General features: G+C 34.4%; 1 protein-coding gene and 1 long non-coding RNA gene across 2 annotated transcripts in view; one reads left to right on the top strand and one right to left on the bottom strand.

Moving 5' to 3' along the window:
- Positions 1-23039, top strand: part of LOC125673047 (uncharacterized) — a 424666-nt gene that overhangs the window by 277659 nt on the left and 123968 nt on the right. The window lies entirely within an intron of this gene.
- On the bottom strand, positions 12858-23028 carry LOC130053021 (uncharacterized). The gene is made up of 2 exons (XR_008801456.1): positions 21233-23028; positions 12858-20929 (listed from the first exon to the last, which is right to left on the bottom strand). It is a non-coding gene; the product is annotated as an uncharacterized LOC130053021 (long non-coding RNA).

The raw sequence follows: 23039 nt of genomic DNA, 5'->3' as shown, positions 1-23039 counted from the left end.
ATACCTTATCCTCTTGCTGTTTGCAATCGGCCTCAGCTCGGGGAGTCTTTGACTAACAATATGAAGTTCATTTTCTTTCTCCTGATAGTAGTACTGGTATGTTTGGTTGGCTTCATTCAAACTTTGTATTGTTTGTTGTAAACCAATTACAGACTGCTGGTTTTCCTCGAAAGATGATGAAAAATGTTTGCACTTCTCTTCCTCCTCTTGCAAACGTTTTCGTAAATGTGTAATTGACAAATCGTGTTCCTCCATCTTCGAGCTCCTAACGTTATTGGCTTCATCTAGTGCTTTTACAGTTTCTTCTAATTGCTTGCTTTGGCTATCATAAAGCATCTGTATATGCTGCATCTCGTTTCCTTGTCGAGATAAATTATCTTTCAACCGCGCAATCTGTTTCTCTATACCTTGAACAACTTGTGTCTGTTCAAGAAAATCATCATTTTGCATAGTTGTTAGCTGTGAGCTGATATTTCTAATATGAGTTTCCTTTTTTTCCAGACTCTGTTGATGAGTTGCCTTTATTTTTTCTAATGACCGTATCATGTCTTCCAAGTCTTTCATTTTCTGCAATCTTGCACCATTAGTTTCGTTAAGAGATGAAATACAAGACTCTTTCTCCTTCAATTTTGCTGTACTTTCTTCAAAGGACAGGCGAAGTTGAGAAAATTCTTTTCGAAGCATTGATAAAATTGCAACAGGACTGCTGGCTGATTCAAGCGCCTCATGATAAACAAATTCATGGTCCTCTCTGATCACTTCAAAAACTTCCTTCTTGAACATGTTGAGTTCAATAGCTACTAAACTTGAAGATTCCTCTAATTTTAAGCATTTATTTTCCAAATCGATATATTTTTGTTTCAATCCCAGGATTTGGTTTGTTTCTCCGCTTAACATTGATTCAAAATCTTTTACTCTCTGAAGCTCTTCAGTATTAAGAGTTTCTATGTGCTGGCGCAACTTCTGATTTTCATTTTGACTATCTTCTAATAGCTGACGCCATTCAATTGGATTGGTTGTGTGGGAGGTTGTCGATAGTTATGCATTGCGTCCATCTATTTCTTCCAAGTCTTTTTTTGCTTGTTCGAGCTGCTTTATTTTAGCTTCCTTGCCTTTGCAAATTCTTTTTAATTTACATAATTCTTGTTCAAGATATTTTTGCACGTCACTCTCTTTACCCTCTAATAACTCAGGCTTCTCAGTCATCGATATATCTTTTAAAGAATCAAGTTTTTCCTTCATACTGGCAATAATTGTGTCTTTTTCTATCGAAAACTTTTCCATAGCAGCCAGCGAAGATTCAATGCCTCTAACTTCTTTATCATACCAATCCTCCCAACCATATACCCTCTCTTTAAGACCAAACATCTCTTCTTTGGCATTTAGAAATTCTCTTAAGGAATGCAACTCTTCTTGCTGGTTTATGGCAAAATTCCTTCCATCAACAATTTCTTCGTCTCTTGATTGAATAACGTCTTTCAAATCTTCAATTTGCCTTTCAAGTTGCATCACTACCTCAGAATGCATAATTCTCTCTCTCCATTCATTATCAACCACACTAGAGTTCAAAGTCAAATTGTCTGTACTTCCCCGTACATTACTGCTTCCACTCTCATCACCTCTATTTTGCTCGTCTTTTTCCATGTTCTGAAGTTTGGCAATTTTAGCATCTCTGGCTTTACATAGCGTTTAAATCTTGGATAATTTGGCATTTAAAGCTGCGAGTTCTTTTTGATGGTTATCTTGCATTGAAAGAATTAAAGCTTGTTTTTCATCTAATGTCGTTATCAGCTGATTAGAATTCAAATCCTCATATTCGGGGTCATTGTCTTCAGTGCTATCTTCTTGGATCTTTGGTTTGATAGCTAAGGACGGATTAGTTTCCTGACGTTCTATCAAATCGCTGACGATTGGGATTCTTTTTAGATGAGATTCATTTCCTTCCTCAAGCTTCTGACACCTGTTTTTCCAGTAATCAGCCTCTGAAGAAGATGCAGATAGTGACTGGATTTCAAGTTCCATATCCCTCTCTTGACAGTGCAAAAATTCAATAGTATTTTCAAGAGCACAACATTTTTCTTCTAAGATGAAATTTTTCCTGTCACTTTCGATATTTCCTTCCGTGAATTCCCTGGTTCTATCTTCGACACTTTGATGTATGTCATGGATTGTCCGCTTGTGCTGTTTACAAACCTCCTCCCAACGAGTCATTCTTTCTAAATCTCCCTGCAGTAATTGTAATTCTTCTTTTTGTCCGAGTTTTTCAGGCAAATCGTTAATCCTTTCTTTCATCATAAGTAAATCTGTATCTTTTTCCGATATAATACTCTCTTGCTTTTCAACTATTTCTTCGAATTTACCAAGCTTTGTTAATTTTCCTTTTCCGACCTTTTTCATTTTCTCAGATTCATAAATAATGTTTTCTTTTTCTTTTCTAACCTTTTCAAGATCTTCAGATAGTCGTTGAACTTCGTTTTCTGATTCGTGTAGCTTTTCTTCCGTTTATAATAAAGAATGCTTAATTTTGCGACATTCTTCCTTCTCCTGAAGCAATAAATTGTACCTTTCTTTACTTGTCTCCAATTCTCTGTTTAGTTTTTGAATCTCCTCCTCTTTCATTTCTAAAGCATGTCTGAGATCAAGTTCGTTTTGTTCCAATTCTGAGCATTTTCCTTTCAATACTGTAATCGTTTTCAAATGATCTTCTAAATCACTTCTCAAACTTTGTTCAGTAGCACCAAGATCCTCAAGTTTTAAATTCATTTCAGAAATACTACCCTGCAGGATCACAGCATCTGTTACTTTATCTGCAAGAAGTTTTTCTTGCATATTTATAACATCTTCAAACTTCTTTGCTTTCGCCTCTTTCCCTTTTCCCAGTTTTTGTAATTTCAGAATTTCTTGAGCATTAACCTCTTCTTTCTCAAGGCTACTTTCATATGATTTTTTGATTTCCTGGAGTTGATAATGAACTGATTTTAGTTCCTCTTCTTTCTTTTTGAACACCTCTTCCATTTTCTTGACTTTAGTATCTTTTCCTTTGGTCACCATGTTTAATTTTTTAGATTCTGTCACATGCTTTTCATGACTCTCCTCGAGACTAACAATTTTGGATTTCAAGATTTGGATTTCTTCATCCATTTTTTCAACTTTTGATTTCAAGGCAGTATTTTCTTCCTCAAGCTGAGAAGAAAACACATGTTGGCTCTGGTTGCGTTTGTTAAATTCCGTGTTCTGTTGTTGTAACAAATCTTTCAAATGGACCAATTCTCCATCAAATTTTACTATTTCTCCCTCTTTCTTTGCAATGACCTTTCTAAGTTCCTCTATGTCATCAATCCGCTCCTGATGCTGAATAGTAAATTTCTGAAGTTCCTTTTGTGCAATTTGTTCCTCATATCTTGCATCCTCTACTTTTTCATTCAGTTCATTCACACTTTCGCTTAAGATAAGTTTATCTGCTTCGTACTGACTCAGCAGTTTCTCCTGTTCTGTTACTATTTCGTCCAATTTCTTTAGTTTCACTTCCCTGGCTTTATACATTTTCTGCAACTTTTGATTTTCAATTCGCATACTTTCGCTTTCGTCAATAACCTTTTTTAACGTTGTTTCCAATTTTTCTACTTTATTTTCAAAATCCTTTCTGTCCCCCAGGTCTTGGTTGTTCATTTCTTGTGTCATTTTAGATATCTTGACATCCTTTGCTTTACAAATTTTCTGTAGTTTCTTAATTTCACTATTAAGTTTTTCAAAGTCTGTGTTCCTATCCTCTGCACTACTCAATGGTTTTTCAGTCAGTAGTTTGTGCGAGCTTCTCTGAATTTCTAACTCCTGTTGGAGTTTAACTATTCTAGATGCATACTCATTTGATTCCACTTTGTGTTGTAGTAAGCGATTCTCTTTTTCTTCAATAGAATTCCTTAATTCAACATTCTCACTATTTTGCACCTTCACTTCCCTTTGCAACTCACACAACTCTCTTTGAACTTTTTCAAGTTTAATTATAATATCTGACTTTTGCCTAATTAGGTTTTCTTGTACCGACAACAAATCACTTATTTTCTTATCGTTTTGGTCCATCGCTTCTTTAGAGTCTCTTCGGAGGTCCAGAATTATATTTTCTTTTTCATGTAGCTAAATAAAAATGATTTGAGACGATAAGTACGAATGAAGCCTCAAAAATAAATAGGAAAGCAGTTTTGTTAACATAAAACAATGCCCCATATCCTTAAGGTCGAATTTAGCACAGACATTATCCTAACTATACTGACAAACCCCAATGCACTAAAAATCTGCTTTTTTCAATCACATGTAGATTGATCTGGCCATAACTCTACGTTCTCATTGTCATCAGTATCCATATGTTCAAAGTCAATAGTAATGAATGTGGCTCTAAAAACATGACATGAAGAGACTAAATCCTGATGGAATCCTTCTTACTTACTCGTATATTTATATAACTCATATTTATACTTTACTATTAACGTTATCAGCAGACATTATCATTATTTTTATTTCTAAAAAAAACTACTTTTCCTTTAATTGCAACTTTTTAGGACAAGGATGACAAGTCTGAACAGGATTTACTGCCAAAATGTCATTTCTGTTTGTGTAACATGTACACATGTAGGTGAAGCGTTTATGACATTTCTTTTGAAGGAATTTGGTAATGGGGATCAGAGCAATGAAACTTTAATTTGACATTTAAAAACTATCACTAGTGTCTTGATACCCCATCTTTAAAAAAACCTTAACCCCAAATCTGAGTTTCAGACTAGAACTATTCAACTAGAAATAATACAAAGTGTAGAATGACACCAATCCCTTTAAACCAGTCCTCTAAAGAAATCATCCTAAAATAAATTGATGATTTGCTGTTGCAAATTGGTAACAAAGTAGTGAAAAAATACTTGGGAGATGTTGTATTTCATTGTTTCATACTAATAGATTCCTAAAGATTTCTGATAGAACATCTTTCGAAATTTGTCATCTTGATTTGGAAAATACACGTCATAGAAATAAAATAATGCCAAAGGCTTAAAACAAGCGAAAATGAATAATTACTGTAAATGCTCAAACACATCATGACAGCTCTACTTTCATATTCTCTTAGTTCAAAACAAATGTACGTTACCTGAAATTTCAGATCCTCGTTTGCATCAGTCAATGCATGAAACTGCTCTCTCAATTCTGAATACTCACTTTCGCATTTTGAAAGTTCTAAATCTACTTCCTCTTTCGTCTGCAATATCTGCTTTAAACGAGTCTCTGTGTCTGTGTCTGTAGCTTTGTGTGTCAATTCTTCATGAGATATTGTTATATCTTTCAAAGTACTATCTGCTTTCTGTAGCTCATCTTCCAGCGTTGTTTTCTCCTTATCCAGCTTGAGCATACTTCTTTTCATTGAGCTTATAAATTCCTCAAGTTTTTCAAGTATTGAAACGTTTCCATCTCGTTAATAGAATTCATCTGAAAACTCGAGTGAACTGTGTTCTGTTGTTTGTAACAACTTCCTTAATCCCTGTTCGTAACCGTCAAACCGATGTTCCAAAACCTCGTTAGTTTCAGTTAGCTTCTGAAGTTTTGCTTGTTGATCATTCATCTCCTCCTTCATTTTCCTGTTTGTTGTCAAAGTAATCCTACTATTAGCATTTATACTGAGCAATGCTTGTTGCAACTCCTCATATTCTGATAGCATTAAATAATGTTTACTGTTCACAGTTTCGACCTCACATCTTCCTTGTTTCAATTCTTCTTCAACACAATTCAGTTTTCTTGATTTGGCTTCTATTTGTTCAAGAAGGGAGGTGTTTTCTTCTGATATATTAAGAAGCTTTCTTTTCAATGTCAAGATCTCTGTGTTAACTAATCCAATCCATCCATCAATGTAAGTCGTTTCTTCAGGGTCATCTGTGCCTAGTGTTAGCTCTTTGAACAATGATTTCAACCACTTCAAACAAGCATCCAAAGCCTTGTTGTTCTTTTCTAACATCAATTCAAATTCTTCACATTGCAATCTATCATTTCTCTGCTTTTTTTTTTCTTTAAAATTTTCTTGCTTCAACATTTCATTTTCCTTTATGAGTTCTTCAATGGATGTTACTTTACAAGACATGTCCTCCTTCATTTTTTCCATGGTGACATTCATGTGTAGAATATCTGACTCGACAGCCCCTGCCTTATTCAGACAATTCTCGTACTGATCATTCTTTTCTTGAAAACATATTTTCAATTCAGCATATTCCTTTTCTAAACAACTCTTTTGTTCGTCCATAGAATTCAGTTTTATTATGCTTTCTTGGAGTTCATTTTTAAGACCAGTATTCTTCTGTCTTTCATTCATAAGCAAGGAATCTAAATCTTGGAATTTTTCAACGTAATTTTCATTCTGTAGTATCAGCATTTCAATTTTTTGATCAAACATATCTTCTTTTGTTTTAAACGCAATGCTAAGTTCTTCATTTCTCTTACTTGCACTTTGCAATTCGTTTACCGAATCTTTCAAGCACAAGGTCTCATTTTCTAGTTCAGTATTGGTTAAAGTTAATGATTTCACTTTAAGATTTAAAGTTGATAAAGACACTTCTTTTTCTTCAAGATCTTTGTTGAGAAGTTCTGTTTCAGTCACAAGTTTGTTCTGCAATTCTTTCAATTCCTTGGTCAACATCGTTTTTTCTCTCACTAATTTCTCGAAATCTTCTTGGACTGATGTCAATTCTTCTCTTGTATTTATCAATTCTCTGTTCGACACTTCTAAATCGTTATTTTCTTGTAAAAGGTCATTCTTCTTGTGCATAAAAGTGTCAAGCTTCAATTGAAGACTATCCATCTTTGCACTAAGAGACTGGCACTCCTGTTTAGCACACAATAACTCTTCATTTAGCATTCTATTCTTTTCAGACATGTCTTCAAAATCCCTGGATGAATTTTCTAACCTTTCCTCCATGGATTGTATTTCTTTAATATGTATTTCTTCTGCATCTTTCATGTTACATTCCAAAGAGGAATAATTGCATTCAAGCTCTTGGTTCCTTTTATTCAACTCATTACATTTAAATTCTAATTCCGATAGCTTCACATCCCTATCCTGTAGCATTTCTTTACATTCCAGAACGTCTTTCCTCAGTTTCTCCTTTGCATTTGCCATATCTTCTTTTCCATTTTCCATCTCTATTCTGATTTTACTCTCTAAATTCAGATCAATTTTCAGTTGTTCTGCTTCTTCCTCTAATTTCTTTATCATAATTTCTAAATGATGGATTTCTTTAGACTTCGTCTTACTATGCACCTGCAGTTTTGTTATAATCGTTTCACGCTTTTGGTTAGCTTCATTCAGCATTTCAATTTCTTCTTCTAATACTTTGAACTGCGCAACATCGATGCCCTTATCCTGTTCTTTTTCAGAAACCATTTGATGATAATTAATTTTCTGTTGCTTTAATTCATTTTCCAGGATATTAACCTCTTCATTTACCTTCTCCAGTTTCAATTTCAAGTCGGTTTTGTTAGTCTCTTCTTGCACTTTCTCTGTAAGTAAATCTTGGATTCTTTTTTCCAGATCGCTTTGAGCATTTCTGAATTGTTCAGAGTCTGACTGGTGTAATTGTCTTAACTCTTCTATGAGTACATGCTTGGCCTTTACCTCAATCTCTACCTCTGTTACTCTAGTTTGAAGTTCACTACATCTGTTGTGCTCGTTGATGTATTTTCCTCGCATGTCATTGCATGTTTGTTGCAATATATCTGTTGTACTTCTACAAGCTTCATTTGTTGATGCTAAATCTGAATTGATCTTATCTAGCTGTTTATCTTTACTTTCCAAGTCGAGCATTAATCTCTTAAGATCTCCCTCCAGGCATTTTATTTTAGCGTTCTTTTCAACCATTTCATCATGGTTTTTTACTTTGTTCTTATTCTCATCCGATCTTACTTTCGTAATAACTTCAGTTATCTCAAAGCAACGGTTTTCTAGTTCTTGAGAATGTTCCATCAAGACAGTGATTTCTTGATCACGTTGCAATAATTTCTTTTGTAGTTCTCTATTTTCTTCAACTTGAGATTGGAAATTGCTCGTTAGAGCCTGGATCTGATTATCCAACTTTTCTGTTCCCTCCCTTAGGCAGTTAATATCAGACATCAGAGAGTTGATTTGAATTTCTGAATTATTCATTTCTTCTGCATGCTCTGACTTCAGATCTTGTAATTCTTTCAAAAGATTCACCATTTGTGTTTCTGATATTGTTTTTGATTCATTAAGTTCTACAATTGTTTCCTCTTTTGTCTGAAGCAATCTACGTTGATTCTCAAAAGATTGTTCTAAAGCAGAGGCACTTTCTTCCAAATGTCGCAGCCTGTCACTTGTGCAATGAAGTTCTTTGGTATGTTTCAATACAAGTTCTTTTACAACAACATTCTGCATCTGTAAATCCTCAACCTCAGCCTGCAGAACACACATTTGTGATTTTGTCAAAGACAGCTTGTCTATCAATGGGTCTTTCTCGTCGATTAATGTTTTCTTTTCGTCATTTAGACAAATCAGCTTTTCTTCCACTAAAACTAGTCTGGCATCTCTTTCCTGCAATGCTTTTTGGTGGTCTTTTAATAAATATTCAAGGTTTCCCTTTTCTTTTAACAAAATAGAATATCAACTATTGTACATATCTTCTCTTTTCATAGTCCTTTTTGAGAGATTCTTCGGATACTTTTAAAGAATTAATTTGATCAAAGCTTTTCTCTTGAAATGTTTTAACTTATCTCTCAGTTCAATTTCTGTTGATTGTAGGTTTTTTTAATTCAGTCTCTAGAAATAACGTGCTTTCAGTAAGAAATGAGAGTTGTTTTTCTTTATTTTCATTTTCTGTTTTAGTGGTGATTAGCTCTGACTGTAGAATTGAAAACATCTCATTTAACTTCACATTATCTTCAGACTGAGATTTGGATTCTGTCAAGCTTTGCTGTAACAAGTTTTCTCTTTCGTCTTGGACAATAGTATTCTCTTGAAACTCAGTCTTTAATTTTCTACTTCTGTCTCAGCATCACTTACTGACATGCCTAGGCTTTGATTAGTTGCTTTGATCTCGGTAATTTCGGTAACCAAAGAATTTATATCTCTTCTTTTCTTTGCAACTGAATTACTCATTAAATCATGTTCAAGTGTAAGATCTTCCAAGTCTTTAGAAGACAGTGTGTCTCTTTTAGTTTCCACTCTTTCTAGCTCATTTTCAAGAACTTCAAATTTCGTTATATGTGTAGACAATTTTAAGTTCATTTCTTCAACATTCTGTGGAAGAACATTTCCTGCTTCACCCTGTTATCTCTGAGATAAACCTGACTTGATAAACATTATGATAAGCTTGTTCAGTTCATTTGCAATGATTAGTGGTTTAGATATGGTCCTTGGACTTGTCGTGCAATGGAATATTTTTTTTAATCTGATCAATATATGGGATTCAAAGTGGGTGTGATCGGTCGACAGGGTATTACTTATTCCAACAAGGCGCATGATCCGACCATAGGTGTTTCCTGGGTTGATGTTTGTTTTACTCCTAATTTTGTATTCTGTATAGGAATGACGAGATTGATCACTGTTCGGTACCTTCATCTTTTCATTTATCATATTACTTTATATTTATGATCTTCGAGGAGCTAATTCGGCTTGAGCATCACTGAAGAGACATTTGTCGAAATGCGCATCTGGTGCATCGAAATTGGTACCGTTTAAGTTTTACATACACTCAGCGTATAGTTTTAGTTCCGCCAAGGAATATATTCATTCACATCAGATACCAGATGTTTTATGAATCTAGAACACAAAGCATGCTATAAGACACATCAGATGTTTCATGAATCTAGAACACAAATTATGCTATAGGACACATCAGATGCATCTGATTAAACTCAAAGTTTAATTTCAGTATCTTCTCATTCCATATCAGTGTTCATCTACGAAGGTTTACAGCCCGTCCAGTATCATCTGGGCAGTGTATGTTGTAGAGGACTCATCGATGGAGGTTTACAGCCCGTTCAGTATCATCTGGGTAGTGTATGTTGTAGAGGATTCATCGATACAAATCGCTTAGTTTTGTTTATTCCAAAACAAAGAGAAAAAACTGCAACACCAAACTGGGCAGCAACAGTCATCTGACATAACAAGGAAGGAACAGTGATTGTTTTGCTTTAGGTTTCTTATGATTTTTATGTTAATTAGCGTGAATTGATCAAATAAAAAATGTACAATCAGAAAAGGTGAATCAGTCTTATTTAAACATTTTTAATTACAAACAACTAGGAATAGTTATATTAATTGTGACCATTTAGAATGTACAATGACACTGATTTATAAACATATATGTACTGTCTTACTATGGAAATTATCTATGTTAAAATATATTTTTGAAGTCATACAAATATACAATCTTAAGCTATAAACTTCATTTGAAAGAATTTGTTTAACTTTACTGTTGAAATGTTCGAGATAGCCGTAAAAACAAATGAAGAGTGAAATTTTATATGAAACTTACCAAACAAATTTTAACGATGCTTAAGAATTATTCTCGGAAACATATTTGACAATCTATCAGTTAAATCTTAGTTCATAAAATTCCTGGAAGTAACCCTGTTAGAAGGTTAATCTTTATCTGTGAACAAAATAAGGTAAGTAGAAACGCTCTATATTTTTCTTCATTTTCCTTGGCCTTTATTCTCTATAGTCTTCTTCGGTTTTCTTGGCCTTTATTCTCTATATTTTTCATCAGTTTCCTTGGCCTTTTTTCTTAATTAAATCACACTCAAAATATATTTCCTCCTAATATTGTATGTTGAGCAATAAACTTTTGTCTTTTTGCTTATTGAATTTTAGCTGCACTTGTATTCCTCCGAGAGGAAGCCTTTGACTAAATATTAGGGCAATATCTCTATCCGTAATGCAAAAAACCTCAGAAAACTGTCTGACCTATTTTCACTCCAAAAGTAAGTCAAGGATGGACCAATCCTGCTGAAATGCAAACTGAACTTGTATTCCGCTGAGAGGAAGCCCTTGATTAAATATCAGGGCAATATTTGTATCCATAATTAAAATAAAAGCCCAGAAAACTGTTTGACCTATTTCTTCCAAAAAGTAGGTCAAGGATGTAAAAATCCAACTGAAATGCAAAATGAACTTGTATTCCTCTGAGAGGAAGCCTTTGACAAAATATCAGGGTAATATCTGTATCAGTGATGAGAAAAAAGCCCGTAAAGCTGTTTGACCTATTTTTTTTCCAAAAAGTAGATCAAGGATTGACTAATCCAATTGAGATGCAAACTGAACTTTTATTTCTCTGAGAGGAAGCCTTTAACAAAATATCAAGGTGATATCTGTATCAGTGATGAAAAAAAGCCCGGAAAACTGTTTGACCTATTTTTTCCAAAAAGTAGGTCAAGGATTGACCAATCCAGCTGAGATGCAAACTGAACTTTTATTCCTCTGAGAGAAAGCCTTTGACTAACTATCAGAGCAATATCTGTATCCGTAATGGAAAAATAAGCCCGGAAAACTGTTTGACCTAAAACAAAATTCAAAAAGTAGGTCAAGGATGAACCAATCCAACTGAAATTCAAACTGAACTCGTATTTCTCTCAAAGAAAACTTATGCGTAAATTTCAGGGTAATGTCTGTATCTGTAACGAAAGAAAGTCCGGAAAACTGTTTGACCTACTTGTAGTCCTAAAGTAGGTCAAGAAGGGACCAATCCAGTTGAAATGCAAACTCACTCTTACAATTCTTGAGGGAGATAATGTGACCAAATTTCAAAGTTGTACATGCATCCGTTATGGAAAAAAGTCTGGAAAACATGACCTGGGACGGACGGATGGATGACCCGCCAGCCAGCCAGACAGACGCACGGACATCGCCATAACATAATGTGTCCAGTCTAATGACGGGCGTATTAAAAACTTTAGCCTTTGAAACTAAAGGGATAGATTAAATAGAGTCATGCTTCCTGGCGAGCCATGTTGTCTGACAACTCTTATTATGATTTGAAGTTGCCCCTTTTCCTTCATTTTAATAGTGATTTTCTTTTCCTTCATTTTAATAGTGATTTTCTTTTCCTTCATTTTAATGGTGATTTTCTTTTCCTTCATTTTAATGGTGATTTTAACATTTTTTTTATTATTGGAATTTTGATGCCATTTCTAAAGGCCTCAACAGACCTCCTTCTTATACATATATCTAGACGAATATCATTGAAATTGTTGTTCCATTTGTAAATTCATGCGCTATAATTGGCACCCTCAGTTCACCCCCTTTTCTTCATCTAAATGGTCTGACACTCTCAGTTGATCTCTTTACCCCCAATTAAATGACAATTTCAATTTTTTTGTTTCTAGTGTCGCTTAGCTAGGAAACAATCTCCATTGTTTCTCTATGATCAAAATTGACCATCATTAAACAAAATGAGTTGTTTAGCAGACTTTAAGGAGGTACTCTACATCGTCATAATGACTGACTTCCATTTAAAACATGGGTAAACATTTAAATACCAGCAATATATGTCTATTCATTTCATAAATTCTTGCCTAGCTGAGTAGCTCAGTAGCTTAGCACGTCGATTGCTGAACTGTAAATTGCATGTTCCAGCCCAGCAGGGATTTTAAATTTTTCTAAGATTGCTTTCAACTGTAACGGGAATCCTGGTCATGGGAACCCAAATTCTGTATAAGGGTCACAACGACCAAAATTCTATAACCAAAACCAGTATATCAGGGGCAATAACTCGAGTGATGGAATGCCCTGTTAACACTGGCTCTAGTAAAATTCAATCCAGGTATCGTTATTCCTGAACTATGGTCAACATTTCCGAATGAAAACACCGGGAAAGAGTTTACAATTTATTAATGATTTAGGATTGATTGATATTGTAAATGGTAGCAAATAACAAATTAAATAATAAAATAACAAAGTATGAAATAGAATCAAAGTTGAAATGAATCAGCAAAAAATGAAATGTTTGTAACAGAGGTAAGAAAATATGACAGAATGAAAATATCTAAATATGTCCCTACTGGTTTCAATAATCTTAAATATTTCCCCCCAAAAATAGAAAGAGAACAAGCTACATCTTGACCTAGATAGAGAGTACTGTGTTAGGATATGATTGTCAGTACTAAAGTATAAAATATCCTACCGCTATCCACTACACCTTGAAACAGGACTTGGAAAGGAAAAACCTATAATAAACTTGCAAACTACCTGCTAACTCTGAGTATTATCCTAACAAAATAACAACCTTAAGTCTGCAGTAAAACCTTGAAGTTTTTAGCAGTTCCCAACACCTATTTTTACAAAAAGTATGCTTATTTCATGCTAGTGACTATATTCAGAGTTTTAAAACCTTGAGGCTTTTGTTGTTCAGATTAAGAGAAAAGAAATCTTACCATGATGTCAGCACCTAACCAAGTGAAGTAAACTGATCAAACACAGCCTTATATACCTTGAATTTTAGTCACAAACTTAAACCAACTAAAAAAATAATTTTGCAGTAATCAAATAAAATTTATATGATTAATCAATACATTTCTTCACTTTACTGTAAACAAAAACCGTTTCTGTGTTTTTGGAATTTCTCTAGTATTAGTGCATAAAAAATAATTTGATGAATAAGTCAATATTGTAGTGATGATATTTGCAAAATCTGTGAGAACGGAAAAAAATGTGTTAAGGGTCGGCAGAAATTTTTAGGGTAGGTAGGGAAAGTGGAAACCAATATATGAGTTATGAGATTGAACACTGTTCATTATCTTCACCTTTCCTGCATAGAATGTCCATGGTACATGTATTTAATAAACTAACTGAACTTTAATATAAAAGTTGATCAGTTCTGCTTGACCATTTAGATGGAATGTAGGGATCCTTCCTTCAGATTTCTATAACACTCTTCTCCAACACTCAGACAAGCCATCGTCACCTGAAATATATTTCAATATCTCAAAATATCTCATATATGTAAATATGTTCAATGACAAAATACCAGAAATGTGTATTGAAATGTAGAGTCTCTCTCTCTCTCTCTCTCTCTCTCTCTCTCTCTCTCTCTCTCTCTTCTTTTTTCTCTCTCTCTCTCTATCTCTCTCTCTCTCTCTCTCCCCAGAGGAAATTGTTATTTCTTGTCAGTGGAGCTGCAATTTCATTAATTTTCCTGTTGACTTCACTAAGCGTGTTTGAATTGTGTTCAGTGATTATGTAAATCATCAAATGTTTCCTTTGTGTTAAACCCCCAACCCTTCACACACAGACTATCATTTTATCAAGCTGATTAAAGGGGCATGGGTTTGATTTGAACTAAAAAATGTTCAAATCTTACTTTCCACATTTTAAAGGGATATTTTTTGCAATTTTGTCACCAAAAATTGAATTCAATAAAAATTGATTGATAACATATATTTCAGTAATAACACCAGTATCTAATTATTGCAATCACTTTTTAACCTCAAAACAGGTATATGAATATAGGTAATTTTGGTGGTTAAATAATCATTGTCTGGCAAGACAGTAAATCTTTGTTATATATTCCTTTACACTAAAAGCAGTTATGTAATGTAGTTTTATTAGGTGTCTCTTGTTTTTTGTACAGAATAAATGTTTTTATTAGTCATTCAATATATATTCCTTTGCCATCGAGATATTTAAAAAAAAAAATATGGTTGCCACCAATTTCACAGTTAATGCCCCTTTAATGTTTATAATGCTTAACTGTGACATTTCTATTGGTCAGCAACATGTTTATGTCTTTCATTGAGTTACGAGAGATATACAGCACTCTTATTTCTTTGTTATGTGAACAACTATTGCTCCGTGTTTTTGTTTACATATAGATTACTTAAGAGAAGATATGTTTAAACCAAAATGAGATGTCACAAACACATGACAAACTGGTTAATTGTGTTCATAATTCACTTGTAAATAGAAAAATCTGCTGAAAATGAAACTTTTACTTACTTGTATATTTAACCTATGTAAACAAAAAATAATTCAATGACTCACCTTTTTGTGATTACCTTCCCTCTAAAGGGAGAATGGTACTTCATTTAAACAAACTTGAATCCCTTTCACCATTCCTCCAAGAATGTTTGATTGAAATTGGCCAAGTCGTTCTGGAGAAGAATAGTTTACTATATATCAGCAGGTAAAACTTTGATACCCTATTTTGACCCCAACTAAACCCGGGGGTCATGATTCTAACAAAATTGAATCTACATTATGTCAGGAAGCTTACCTGACTCAGCGGATCTTAAGAACATTTTTAAATTACCTCACCCTATTCTTACATTTCTGTGATTATCTCCCATTTGAAGGGGATATGAGATGGCCCTTTATTTGAACAAACTTCAATATCCTTCATCCATTAATGATATGTACAAAGTTTAACTGAAATTGATGCAGTGGTTCTGGAGAGTTTACATCAACAACGACAATGCCCATCTAGATTTGACAATACGTGACCGTCTATTTTTGACAATGAGTCACCATCTAGATTTGATAATGAGTGACCATTTATTGATAATGAGTGACCATCTAGATTTAAGGTATCTATTGATCATCTCCATCTCCCTTGACAACAAGAAAGTTATTCCTTAAATGCACTCCAAACTTTACATAAGTCTTGTATGGTAACAGTGGAAGAGTGTGTGTGTGTAATGGGGGGGGGGGGAGGGTAGAGGGGGGCATGCTTTCACAAATTGGAATCTGTACTATATGTCAGAATGTAAACTTTTCCGGCCAAGTGGTTCTTGAGAAGATCTTCAAAGATTTTCACTATATATTTGTATGTAAAACTTTGATCCCCTATTGTGGCCACATCCTACTCCCGAGCGGTGTGATGTTTATAAACTTGAATCTGCACTATTTCACAAATCTTTTATGTAAATATATTTACTTCTCTGGCCCAACGGTTCTTGAAATTTTTTTTAAAAATCTTTCCTATATATTTCTATGTAAAACTTTGATCCTCTATTGTGGCCCTACCCTACCACTGGGGGCTATGATTTTTACAAACTTGAATCTGTACTATGTCAGGAAGTTTTCATGTACATAATATGTAAATATAAACCTTTTCTTCAATATTTTCCCTATACATACATGTACGTATGTATGTATGTAAAACTTTGATCCCCTTTAACGACCCCACCCCGCACCTGGGGGCAATGGTTTTAACAAACTTGAATCTGCACTATATCAGGAAGCTTTCATGTAAATATAAACTTTTCTGGTCCAGTGGTTCTCGAGAAGAAGATTTTTAAAGATGTTCCCAATATATTTACATATAAATCTTTTATCCCCCATACTGTGGCCCCATCCTATCCCTGAGGACCATGGTTTTTAACAAACTATTTCAGGAAGCTTTCATATAAATGTCAGCTTTTCTGGCCCAGTGGTACTTGAGTAGAAGATTTTTGTAATTATCTCCAATTTGAAGGAGGCAAGGTCCTTCATTTGAACAAACTTAAAATTCCCTACACCCAAGGATGTTTTCTGCCAAGTTTGGTTGAAATTGACACAGTGGTTCTGGAGAAGATGGAAATGTGAAAAGTTTACAACGACGCTGACAACAATGACGACGACAAACAAATTTCGATCAAAAAAGCTCAATTGAGTCTTTGGTTCAGGTGAGCTAAAACGTGTTTGAGCCTTGTATGGTAACACAAACTAAAATAATTAAAAGTGCTTGAGTCTTGTATGGTAACACAAAATAAAATAATTAAAAGTACTTGAGTCTTGTATGGTAACACAAAATAAAATAATTAAAAGTCCTTGAGTCTTGTATGGTAACACAAAAAAAAAAAAATTAAAAATGCTAAAGCCTTGTATGGTAACACAAAATAAAACAAGCATTCTGAGAGTATTGCATGGCAATACATAGTCCCTTACCGGTTGCAATAATTACTGTACTACAACAATATTCAAAGTTCATTATGTAGGTTATGGTAAAAGGGAAAATTGGGGAACCAGGATAGGAATGGTTGGAAATCAACTACTATTCGAGGAGAAACTAGACCAGGAAAAAAGACAAATTTATAATTAGGTTTAGGTATTTATCCAAGTCAATAAACTGTGACATGTAGATGATCATGAATAATTTATCTATATGGTTGTATTACTATGCTATACATTTTAATGAGTGTAGTATTCTTAATTCTTATCCACAGAGATAAGAAACTTGGATGTAAACTAACAATTCATGCTATTTTTCTACGTCCAAGGACCATAACTTAATGAAAAATGAACGGACCAATATGAAATTCAAAATTGATATGTAACTTGTTATGGCAAAGTAATGTACCAAATATAAAATGAATATCTGCAAGCACAACTAAATTAATTAAACGTTATAAATGGGCCACATCGCTCATCTGAGTCACCTTGGTCCATATCAGAAGAATTTCCATATATATTTGCATGTAAAACCGTTGTCATTATTATGGTCCGAACCTACCCCTGGAGGCTATGGGTTTTGCAAACTTGAATCTACACTATGTTAGAAAGCTTTCATGTAAATGTGAACTTCTTTGGTCCAATGGTTCTTAAGAAGAAGGTTTTTAAAGATTGTTCCTATATATTTGTATGTAAAACTTTGACCCCCCCCCCCTTGTGGTCCCATCCTACCCCCAGGGGTCATGCTTTGAACAAACTTGAATCTACACTATGTCAGAAAGGCTTCATGTAAATATCAGCTTTTCTGGCTCAGTGGTTCTTGAGAAGATGATTTTTAAAAATGTTCCCGATATATTTGTATGTAAAACTGTGATCCCCTAATGTGGCCACATCCGACCCCCGAGTGCCATGCTTTTAACAAACCTGAATCTGCACTATATCAGGAAGTTTCATATAAATCTCAGCTTTTCTGACTCAGTGGTTCTTGAGAAGAAGATTTTAAAAGATTTTTCTTATATATATGTATGTAAAACATTGATCCCCTATTGTGGCCCTATCCAACCCCCGGGGGCCATGATTTTTACAATTTAGAATCTGCACTACCTAATGCAAGGTTAAGATAATGAACAGTGATCAATCTCATAACTCCTACAAGCAATGCAAAATAGATAGTTGGGCAAACACGGACCCCTGGACACACCATCTATATCTATAAATTTCATCTTTTCTGACCCAGTGGTTCTTGAAAAGAAGATTTTTTAATGACCCTACTCTAGTTCTACCTTTTCTTGATTATCTCCACTTGGAAGGTAGCCTGACCCTTTGTTTTAACAATTTAGAATTCCATTTACCTAAGGATGCTTTGTGCCAACTTTAGCTGAAATTGACCCAGTGGTTTTTGAGAAGAAGTCGAAAATGTTAAAAGTTTACAGAGAGACAGATTGGCGGATGCCGAAATACGGGTGATCAGAAAAGCTCACTTGAGCTTTTCGCTCAGGTGAGCTAAAAAGACGGGAAAACTGATAATGCCTACTATTTTTTTTTAAGTCCAAGAGCCATAACTAAGTGAAAAATTAACGGACCAAGACGGAATTCGAACTTAATATGTGACTTGTTATTGCAAAGAGACATACCAAATATCAAATAGATATCTGCAAGAACAGAAAACAAGAGGCCCACAGGCCTTATCAGTCACCTGAATACTAGTGAAAAAGTATCACTACTTCCATGGGCAATGAAATCTAGAAAAAAAATTCCTGTTCTAAATATCTAAGCTAAATTCTAATGTTCAGCAACAGTATAAAACAAGACTACCTGCTCTATCCATTTAGTTTCAATTTAGTATCAAAAGCCCTAAAGAAAATGTTATTTAAATGTTTTACACATAAACACTATATAACAAGCTAGGCCCTGCCCTGGGGTCATAACCCCTACCCCGGAGAACATGAAATTTACAAGTTTGGTAGAAGCCTTCCTGCTCTACATCAATTTTGAAAATTGGTTGGGTTTTTTTGGCAGTTTTTACCCCGCCCCTAAGGCCCCAGGGATGCAGGAATCCTGAAATTTACAATTTATGTTCCCCCTTGTTCCAAAGATGTTTCATACCAAATTTGAAAAGAATTGGAATGATGGTTATCAAGAAGAAGTTAAAAATGTCTATTGTTCACACACTTAATAACTGAACATTTTGGTCCCACCCTGATACCAAAACCCCTACCCCTGGAATAATCAAATTTACAATTTTGGTAAAGAACTACCTCTTCTTTCTAAATATCTATTTACTTTCAATTTAGTATCAATAGCATTAACCCTTTCTCTACCGGCAGATTTCAGAGGTTTTTAAAGACTAAATGACAATATTTTTACATCGATTTAAATCTGCATGTATCACGATTTGGGGCAAACATACGACATATAATTTTGTTAGGAATTGGACAGGGAACAGTTTCTTATAAAGTTTGTCAAGGTATCCCATGACCTCAAGGAGGTCTACGGGGTCAAAGGTCATATAAGTGCACAATTTTGCAACCTTTTTTCTCTGAAATATATATATTACAACCCCTCTTACAAGATTAGAGTAAAAAATAGGAAATTCTAAATGCATGAGCTGATGTGCCTTTTAAAATACTACAAAAACACCACAATCAAATTAATCAATTTTATTGAAAAACAAATATTTTGGTTGCTAAGTAACAACACTTTTAGTACACTTTTGACCATAATTTGCCTTTCTGCATCCATTCGACACAATTTAAACATAATTACATTCATGATGATTAGTAAATGTCACATTATTTTAAAAATATAATCTTAAAATAGATCTCAATCATTTTAAAGGGTTTTTAACAAAATATATGATGAAGAGAATTAAGGTCAAAGGTCATAAAATGGAAATTTCGTACTTTATATACATATCCATCATTTTCTAATATGACGTTTTGCCATATGTTCCACTAAATAGAATAAGTATCGCAACATTAAAACAAAGATCTTTATTGTTAATCTAAAATAAATAATTTTTTTGTATTCAAATATATTTGGTTTCTAAGCAACAACACTTTATCAAATGTTATCAAAAAGTACTCCCGTTTTTCCTTCCCAAGTTCAACATATACGAATGATTGATTGATTGAATATAATTTAACGTCCCTCTCGAGAATATTTCACTCATATGGAGACGTCATCACTGCCGTTGAAGGGCTGCAAAATTTAGGCCTATGCTCGGCGCTTATGGCCTTTGAGCAGGGAGGGATTTTTATCGTGCCACACCTGCTGTGACATGGGACCTCGGTTTTTGCGGTCTCCTCCAAAGGACCGGCCCATTTAGTCGCCTTCTACGACAAGCAAGGGATACTGAGGACATATTCTAACCCGGATCCCCACTTACTTTCAATCACTAGATTTAAACTTTTATACTTGCATTATATTTAACAAAAATAGTTCTAGATACAATTCTTGATACTGGGTTGATACTGGGTTGTTCCGATAGGGGCATGCATTCACCAACATCTGTCTATCGACTGGAACTTCACAGCAGACATGTATAAGATAATGCACAAAAATCGGGGGGGGGGATTTCTTAATACTAGGCCCTAAATACTAATGTATTGTCAGAGCTTTCGAATACTCAATTGGCTCTGTAAATGTTTTCTATAATCAAGGCCCTCAGAAAATTTAATTATGAAATTTTATATTCACCTTGCATCTGAGGTAATTGAGTACACATTTAATAAATGTGTTAGATGTGCAGCCAGATTAATTTTGGTAAAGGTAATATTTTTATTATGCATTTTATTACTCGTTTTAAACTGGAAATCACTGTCATAATATCGGTTTTTTTAACTAGTATCCTCTTCAGTGAGAGGCTGCGAACTTCCTTGGGAAGCATATGACGATCCTTCCCTCTAGATATGACCAGCTCAGCATAATGGTTGATGGCAACACAGATGGAGAAAACTAAATCTTCTGTCAAAACAGCTTCATAAAATCTGCAGTTCTCTGAATAAACGGGTCCCATATCTGAAAGGAAATTGCAAATAATTATTAATCAGTATTGGCCACCATAGCTTATTTGTCAGCATTTAGAAAACTTGTCATACCTTTTAATTAGAAACAGAATAATGATATAATGATTTCCCGTGTTGTGTCTCTTTTTGTATGTATGTGATACCTAGTAATGCAGTAAAAATCAGTAAAATGGTACATGCATATCAGTGTATCATAACGCCATGATTCCATTTGTGAATGTATTATCTAGGTTCATTCGAATGTTAACCAAATGTATACGGATTTAACCCTATATTCAACCTCAAAGAGTCATACCAACTGAATGCCAGGTTGTCACTCCGAAACCGAATGAAATATAACAGTTCTTGGATCAGGTGTCCCTGTGTCCTCCACATCAACATCCCTCCAATGCATGTCTGGGTTTGCCAGTAGTCACTGTCACTAGCGGATGATACCTGGGACCTTCCCACTAAATATTGGGATGTCCATACCCTTTTTAAAGATAAAAAGAAATTACAATTAAGAATTGTTGGCTTATGTTTTAAAACAAAATATAAGTTTCATGGTAGCAAGGGACAGTTTCGCACTTAAATACAGCTCAAATTTATTTATAGATAGAGGTGTCCTGTATTTGAAGTGACATTTGGTAAGGGATTGCATACATGTGTTAGAAATGAATGGACTATTTCATTATACATTACGAGTGTAGCAAAGTGTGTAATGAAAAAAAAAATATGCATCATGTAGGTGTCAGCATTATGCCTAGCATATACATGGGGGCAAATACTGAAGAAATTCAGGTTAAAACCTACAGGGTCCAGCGAAAATACTGCAACTCTGAGGAAAGTGAATGACCCCAGATATAAAAGTAGAATTGAATTGGTTCTTCATGGTACACAGTGTCTAAATCCCCTCGCATGTTACTCTGATGGGGTGTGGATTCAGTCGAAATTAGAGAAAAATCTAGGCAAGAAGGAGGCACATGCACATCAGCTCATACCATACAAGCACCAGCATGTATGGATCACATGTAATTCATGGTCATAAGCTACTAAGTGTATATAAAATACATGCATTTGGATAAAAGAGAAATCAAGATGATTTTTCATTAGCCTGTCATAATCACTTTGATTGGTGTTACCCCCCCCCCCCCCATTTTGGCCCAAACACACAATTTGTTTTTATTTCTGTTATAATATGAAGAAAATAATTCAAATTATGATAATAAATTCTGTCATTACAATAATGTAAAATGTGTTTTTCTAACAGATTGTGATTTATTTTCATAGAAAGATATTTTTTTATAAACATGGAAAAATCTTGGAAAAATAGCCTACTCACCAGCGGTCATGAATGCCCAGTCTGATTAAAACCACCCCATCCCCCTTCCCATTGCACACTAAATCCACTCACTTCTTACACTCGCGCGTCAGGTAAGGAGATAATTCTGGGGGGGAAGGGGGGGGTGTAATCAGACTGATCAATGCCGGACCAGGACGGATTAAATGATGTCAGCTCTACTAAACAATTGGGTGTTATTCACTTGGTTTAGATATAATAAAATATAAATATTTTCTTTCATGAAACGACAAATTATGGCATCAAATCGCGGTTAATTAATCGTGAATTTTTCATAACATCACAAAACCGCAATTTTTTTTTCTTTCTAGTCGGCCTATGTGGCTACATCAACTTACATCTACATGTTTATACTGAATGCATGATCGTTTGGGTCATCCTGCAACAGGAGATCCAGGGTATCTTCTTCTTCTGACATCAGGTCGTTTTAAAGATGTAAAATACAAGCGTTCGCTGTGACAATCACAGTGAAGCTGTGTTGTTTTCGTTGAAACGGAAACACGTGTGTTCCCCGTGCACACTTTCAGAAAACCCTGCGGGGCCCACGATCCCGATCACGGAAAAATAAGTGTATAGGCTAAATGCGAAAATCTTTTTTTTTTGTTTTCTTTCTTTGACAGGGAAAAAATATTACTATTACTATTCTGAACAAATATAGCGTTTATATCTGAATTTGAAGTAGTTTATCTATCTTTTTTTTTAAATTTACTTTGCCGATGTAACATTCTCAATAGGTGTTTGTAGGTTGTGTAACTGTTATATA

This window comes from Ostrea edulis, chromosome 3 (assembly GCF_947568905.1).
Source record: "Ostrea edulis chromosome 3, xbOstEdul1.1, whole genome shotgun sequence".
In the NCBI taxonomy this organism is placed as follows: domain Eukaryota; kingdom Metazoa; phylum Mollusca; class Bivalvia; order Ostreida; family Ostreidae; genus Ostrea; species Ostrea edulis.
This window is presented reverse-complemented; position numbering and strand designations above follow the sequence as displayed.